The sequence below is a fragment of the Typopeltis vanoorti genome, chromosome 8, assembly GCF_054136105.1.
Source record: "Typopeltis vanoorti isolate ZY-2024b chromosome 8, IOZ_Tvanoo_1.0, whole genome shotgun sequence".
Classification (NCBI taxonomy): domain Eukaryota; kingdom Metazoa; phylum Arthropoda; class Arachnida; order Uropygi; family Thelyphonidae; genus Typopeltis; species Typopeltis vanoorti.
In genome coordinates, this window is record NC_143556.1 from 66,522,501 (window position 1) to 66,530,334 (window position 7,834).

At 34.2% G+C, this 7,834-nt stretch overlaps 1 protein-coding gene across 1 annotated transcript in view; it reads right to left on the bottom strand.

Annotated features, from left to right (window-relative positions):
• Window positions 1-3,644, bottom strand: part of LOC150104066 (multidrug resistance-associated protein 1-like) — a 359,631-nt gene extending 355,987 nt beyond the window's left edge. The window contains exon 1 of the mRNA XM_090397253.1: window positions 3,077-3,644. The gene's annotated coding sequence lies outside the window, so the exon portion shown is untranslated. The remainder of the gene's footprint in view (window positions 1-3,076) is intronic.
• Between the last annotated feature and the right edge of the window lie 4,190 nt (window positions 3,645-7,834).

Consider the following 7,834-nt stretch of genomic DNA (forward strand, 5'->3'; position numbering starts at 1 on the left):
ACAATGCCATACCACATCGTACACGAGCAGTGTAGATACCTCTGTAGACAGAGGATCTTAAATGAATCGAGTGGCCAGCACGCTTCCCAGTCTTAACCCTACAGAACATGTTTGGAAAGCAATAGGGAGACGCATTGCTGCTCAAAATTCTCCTCCAGAAAACAAACAGAGCCTTATCCTTGCTCTGAAAGACGAGTGGGCTAGTTTGCCTCAAGAACTTTTGAATCACTCGTGTTAAGCATGGTTCGACGTTGTGAGAGCCTGCATCGCAGTTCGGGGTGGACATATTCTATACTGAAATGTCTCTCAACATGGTTTTCTGTAAGCACTGTACATTAATTCCTTAACTTAGGAAATTTGTATTTTTTTTTCCCCAAAAAACGTATTGCAATTTAATTTGTACGAAATTTATAACACATTTTTGTGTAGTATAATTTATTAATATGCTGGCAATAAATGTATATCCATATTTGGTTGTAGTCATGAAAATGTTTTAATATAAGGGTAAAAATGTAGTTCGTCCTTAGCTTTTGGACACCAGTGTAAGACATCATGTACCTTTCGCTGGATCTCTTTCTCCCCTTTCTTTGGCTGTATGCAATGCTGAAATCCTGTGGTAAGGAAGTAAAAAACTTCCTATTTAAACCGAACTTACATTTAAAACGCTAAATTCGTAACTTTCTAACGCCGAGTATCGCATTTTACATCGCATCTATTTCAAACTATTTGGTTCACTAATTTAATTTGTTTTTTGCTTCCATAAAAAATTAAAAGGAATTTAAAAGAAGATATTCATTTTCATTTAGATAGTTGCAAGGTTTGCAGCATTGATAGTTATGTGCATCACTTATAAGAACGAAGAGATGAAAATTTGAAGTTTTCATTAAGAAATGAATAAAATGCCATGTTGAATAATCAAAGAGTAATTCAAGGAGTGGCCATTTATGATAAAAGATTTGTCGGCAGATGATACTGGAATAGCCCATTATCATCTGCCCAATTGTTATAAATGACTATTAATTATAATCATTAATAAAGATTTACAAATATTTTACCATCAAAATGGTCCAGTTGAAACGAACTTGATAAATTCTGATAGTGATCCTAAATACCAAATTCCGTTAAATTCCACCAAGTCAAAGAATAATATTCTATTATCATTTCGTGTGGTTCTGCTAATATGAAAAGTCCAATTACAGAGGAGAGGAAAAAAAACGTTGTCATTTGATATCGTTTTGTAAAAAAAAAAAATGTAAATAAATAAATAATAAAACGAGTAATATAATTAAAAGAGAAAAAAAATCTTTCTTGGATGTAGCTTAATAATTACAGTTACTGCACAGTACTGCAATGATACCAAATTAACATTACGTAGTAGATTACAATACAGTTTGAAATTAAAATTTTTAATTGTCGATATTTTCGTTGATTTCACAAAAAATATCATTATCATATTCCCACAAATGGCGGTGGTTAAAATTTCGAATGTTAACACGTGATTTTTTTTTAATTATGACACGCATCGACCCATTTTTAGTTGATATGGGCTAAAGATTTAATTTTATCTAATTTTTCCAATAGAAATAGTCCAATTAAAGCAAAAATTGAAACGATTCAATAGTATACATCCTTAATCCCATTTTTTTTTTTTTTAATTATTCACCTAAGCGGAGTTATTGCAATATGCAATTCCAGTATGTCCCATTGTGTCTCTCAAATGGTACTTAAACTTGAACAGATAAATAAATTTTTGTAAGGATATCGAATTTCAAATACCAAATTTTAATAAGTTCTTTCCAGCTACAGTTGTGGTAAAATTTTCTTAAACATTTGGCAACGTATCCAAAAATTTAAAAAGCATTTCTAAATAAATGAATGTCTTTTTTCATTGATTGACGTATTAATATTCAATAATTCCTTATGATCAAACTTTTCATGCCGTCTCCATCTCTGATCGGCTAATTCTTGAATGAAATGGGTAGAAAATGGTTTTAATCTAATATTTTAAAAATTATCTTAAGAAAATTATCATTCATAAAAGGACGGTACACCGATTAGATGGACATATAGAAGTGGTTCCAATCTGTGTTCAATCCAATATCGCAGCGGCCTTGTCCTTAATATTGAAAACGGTGATATTTCTTCGACTTTAGGGATATCCACAAAAGATCATCGTTTGTCGATCAACTAAACAACAGTGCTGACACCGTTAACGATATCTGACCATTATTGTTGAAAACGCGCTGATTGACCTATATCTATTCCCAAGAGATAAAAGTACTCAGCTGATATGAGTTTTCTTTCTTTTTTTCTTCTTTTTTTTTTAATCTGTTTATTTATTTTTGAGTGATGCCGCCATTGAATCCAAGACTCATCGTAAACTTTTCATATCGGCTTATTTAAATCACGTTTAAAAAATGAAACCCTGTGTTAAGCAAATCCAGTTTAACAGAGGACTTCATCTCATCTTTCTGTTAACGTGTGGTCTATCACAACAGAGTAACTTGGCTTTGCAGAAACCTAATCAATGACAAGATGGATCCTATCTGTATGCTGTAGTTTTTTATGTCTATAAACGGAGTATATTCCCTGGCTAGAGTTTTTTTATTTATTAGTTTATTTATTTTTGAGAGAGTTTCTGTTTGTTTTTCAGCAGGTAAAACAGTACGCTTCCATATGAAACCTCGGTTACTTTATCTTTAACTGAAAAAGTCCTTTCTGTAGCAGCAACATACCGTAAAATGAATTTTTTACATCGTTAGTAACTTACTGCAGTACTAAAAAATTGACGAATGAAAATATAAGTACTGATTTTTCTTATGATTTCGAAATATAGTAGTGTGAATATTACTATACTACAAAAATCAAAATTTATCTAAAAATTATAAATGAAAATTTCTAAAACTCTAATAAAGGTAAGATTCTTTGTATCCGACGGATTCGAAGCCAGTCGTCTCAAATATCAAGGCTCCGTCGAAAGCAACTGAGATATAGAAGCTTGTTAAATCTATTCTGTCAAATATTCTTAAAAGAGGAAATTCAACATGCTTATATATGCAAAACCTTTAGTACTTACCTCAAGAGAAAAGTTCTGTGGTATATCCCGAACAAGCTTGCTTTAGTTCACTATTACCGTTAGGAGCCCACTACTAAATTTCGTGTTATCAACGTCTTTTAAAATGTTCACAACGAGAAATCTCTTTATCCCTTTTATCTCTGTCATGTCACTCTGCGACTGTCTAGAAAAGCTTCAAGCCTCTTCAAAGCCTCTTATGCGATAAAATAAAATTACAAAATATATTCATATTCAAATTTTCGTCGTTGTTAGTAGTAGTATTTAGGTTATATCTTCTGAAAAATACTTTTTTTTTCCAGCTCAGCATGAAGAAAATTTATTATAAAATTATAAAACAGTAAATTTCTAAAATGTAGCATGCATTTGAAACAACAAAAAGAAAGTAATAACTTCATGATAGAAGCGGACCGCTATACGTCTGCAAAAACTAGATATGAGCATTGCGCATGTGCGAGAAGCAATATTTACAAATTACAGTTACCTGTTCATCTACAGCCAGGTAAGAATGAACTTATTAATGTAACAAATCTAGCCTACAATGATCATTTCATATATCGTTTGAATAATGTATTCCTCTCTTTCTCTCTCCACATACACACACACACGACTTTAACTTTTTTGTTGTTGTTGTTGTTGTTCCAAAAAAAAAGTTAAAGGCGCACCTTGTATGAACCTTGTCGATGCCGATGACGCATGTGGCGCCCATTTCAAAAGAGGCACAAAAGTTTAATGATAATTGCATCATTGAATTATTATTTTTAATTATATATATATATATATATATATATATATATATATATATATATATATATATATATATATATATATATATATATATATATATATATATATATATATATATATATATATAGATGATAGATTGATAGATAGATAGATATAGATATATATATAGATTATATATATAGATATTTATTTATTTTTTATATACTGACTGAAATCCGAGAATTCGACATTTTTTTTTAACACACCACATGTTTCGTCGAAAGCCGACTTCTTCAGGCGTGAGAACATTGAAAGCAAAATAAAAACACTACAAAGAAACATTGTACCACTAAAAAATTGATTATAAACTTCAGTTAAGTTTGAACTGTAGCTACAGTCCGGGCTAAAGTTCTATTGTTAAGCATCTGCGTGCGTGTGACTTCACGAGTGCGCCAGTATCTGATAGCAGAGCTAAACGAGTCCGGTAAATATATATAATATATATATATTGATGATTTGTTGTATTAACTCGGAATTGGGATATGTTCATATTTATACACTGACTGAGATCCGAGAATTAGAACAAACAATTAAATTTATTAAATACGCAACATGTTTCATCGGAGTGGCCGACTTCTTCAGGCGTGAAAGAACATAGAAAGCAAATAAAAACACTATAAAGAAACATTGAGTCACTACAAAAACTATAAATTATAAAACTATAAATTCGACTAAAACACAGTTAACTTTGAACTGGAGCTACAGTCCGTGTTAAAGTTTTATTGTTAGACACATGTGTGCGTGAAGTATTAAATCACTACCACGAGTACTGTTTAAAGTCATTCTACCATAGTGATTTTCCCAGGGGCGGCTCGTGCATAAGCACTGCAAAACTGCAGCACCCCCACTTTTTCTCGATATATAAATATATTTATTAATTTATATTTGCTTGTAATATTAAATTTTATCATCAACAATCCTATGCAATTCTCTTATTTTGTATAAAAATAAAAATCAATCTTATCGCACTTAGGAGGGCGAAGGACGCTAGCAGAACTGTGTTTACCACAGTGTCATATTGCTCCGCGCGCAAGCATATGCACGTCATAGTGAGATGCGAGCTATTAGTGTAATGCAGCACTCCGTCGCGCAGATCCACTGTTGTTAATATGCAGTTTGCGCCAGTAGTAGTGTTCGTAGTACTTATTGTGTTTACTCCGTCTCTTTAAATATTTGGACATTACAATTAAAGGATTTAATTGTAATGTCCAAAAATTGTAAATCCATTCCTTTAATTACAATTAAAGGAATGGATTTTATTTTTAAGTAATTTTGAATTATACCAAACTGTATAATTTTATTGATAATAAAGAATATTTTTTTGTTTAATTTTTTTTAAATTTTTATCATAATTTTTGATATTTTATCCAAACACGTATACAATGTACTTACAGTGTGTATGTATATTTCGAAAGTTGCAGCACCCCCCACGATTTCAAGTCACGAGCCGCTACTAGATTTTTTTCTTACTTGCTGCATAACGAAAAAACTCTATTTTGGTGTTTAGATAATTCTCTCCAGTGGCACACTCAGGGGGGGAATGACCCTGCTCCCCCAAAAAAAGGGAAAAAACACTAGAAAAATTTCCAAAAATCTCTTCCTAATTAAAATTCATTTTTTTATTTATGTTGTGTCGTGTCTTCTGTTTCTATACTACTTATGAATTAGCAGTCACATAAGGTGGGAATACCCTAGAGTCCTCGGCCTCTGTGAACGCAAGGCGAACGAAGTAGTGCTTGGGCGGACTGAACAATACTTCGTTTGCCCGAGTCGGCCCAGAGGAGAACACGGGTATCATATATTGGCCATCACTGCAGATGCTCAGTCATAGGTCATATGCAATGCATAATGTGTATCCTCAATCGTCTACTCAACTCCGCCCCCCAAGATTAAATCCTGAGTGCACCACTGATTCTCTCTCATAGTCTGATTTGGCCTTTCTTACCATACTAGTCACCCTCCTTGGAAACACTTTTCACTGCTCATGAGATCACCTTTTTTACTTTATATTCCCTCCGCAGTGTTTTCTTTTTTTGCAGCTCTTGCTTAATATCTCCACTCATCCAGTTCATCCTCACTTGGTTTACCCTCCTGACCTTGAATGTGCAGTCTGATAACTGCTTCTCTCAAACAATGCCTCACCACTTCCTATGCACTACTGACAGTGGCACACCCAAAGGGAGGACAAGGGGCCCGTGGTACCTCCCGGAAGAAAAAGGAAATTTTCTAAAATTTTCCAAAAATCTTTTCCTAATTAAAATTAAATTTTTTTTATTTATATTGTGTTGTGTCTTCTACTTCTATACTACTTATGAATTAGCGATCATTGCGGATGCTCAGTCATAGGTTATATGCAATGCATAGTGTGTATATTCTCAAATCATCTACTCAACTCGGCCCCCTCCCCCAAGATTAAATCCTGAGTGCACCACTGACTACTGACATTCTTTCCTTGTAGCTTCTCAAGTCATGGCACATCTCAACGATGATTCCTAAGTCTGTCATAATTACCAGCTTTATAGTTCAACCTCAAATCTTTCTTGACAGATAATTCCATGCATAGTAACTTCCCAGAATACTGTATAATTACTCTCCCTGACTGGAGACAGTCTACCTTGGTTATGGATACATCTTCTGATGCTATTATTATCAGATCGAACACATTCAAATTCCTTATTCTCTCAATAACATGTTGTTTCATATAATCCCCTAACTGTATAAATCCAACTTCCATCTTCTTGCCATTCCCCCTTTCCTCACTCCAATCCATGTCTTCATAGTTGAAGTCTCCCATAATTGTTCTGCCTACTCATGCTGATACATGGCATTTACATCTTCCTGTGGAACACCTGGTTCAACAACATATTTTGTCCTATTTGCCTCTATCTCACACCAGACAGCCTCAAATGAACCATTTCCATCAGACCTAAAATCCTCTTTAACTTCTAATTTTGTTGGTTGTAATACCTCACCTCCTGTCCATTCTTCCCTGAATATACAATACTTTTTATATTCTATCCCTGTAACTATATCATTTTCAGTCAAACAGGTCTCACTGATGTCTATGATTTTTGGTCAAGTCGAGCTGACCATTTTCCAAAAACCTCCCCATCCATGTACGGCATTTCAACATCCCTTTGTACCCATAGTTACCCTTGTGTCATTACCAACCCATTCAAATCGAAAACCTGTAAAATCCCTTGTTTCACAGGTTTCCAATGAGGCCAGACACATTGCTGCATTTCATTATTATTATTACGTAACACCTTCAGGAAGTCCAAAGACTCGAGGACGGGCACCTACTGTACAACTCTCTATCTCCACCAATCCACCAACAGCAACTATCTTCATCATCTACACCAGCGCCATCTACCGCCGACCACCACGACTCGTATTTTCACAGACAATCACAAACATCCATGACCACTGCGGGATTCGCACCAGCAGCCTTTTGGCTGGAGAGCGGATATGCTAACCACTCGGCCAATCAGGCCCCCTCCCTAACATCTCGTTTCCCTCTTTTGCACTACCACACTTTCACTAAACAACACTTTCTCCGAATTCCAAAACAATCACAAACATCCGTGTACTCCGTCGGGCGTATATGTCTTTTAGTACATCAAATTCACACCATACATCAATAAACTGCCCAATCTTCTCATTGACAATTTGTCCCTTTTTTTCTCAGTTCTCTCCTACTATACCTAGCAGACTCATAATCTTTACTTTCTTACGCTTCATTTTTGCTTCAACAAACGACTCTTTCATATCTTCTCTCAATGCATATTTCTCACCTTTCAAATCATTTGTACCAGTCAGAACAATTAACTCGTTCGCTTCATTTTTCTGTATACTTACAGCGTCACTAACATCCTTTATCTTCGTAGCTAGAAAACATGCATTCATCACTCTCATTAAGTATACTTATCGAGTCCTCATACAATATTATCTCTTGTTCTCCCACTTTTATGCTTT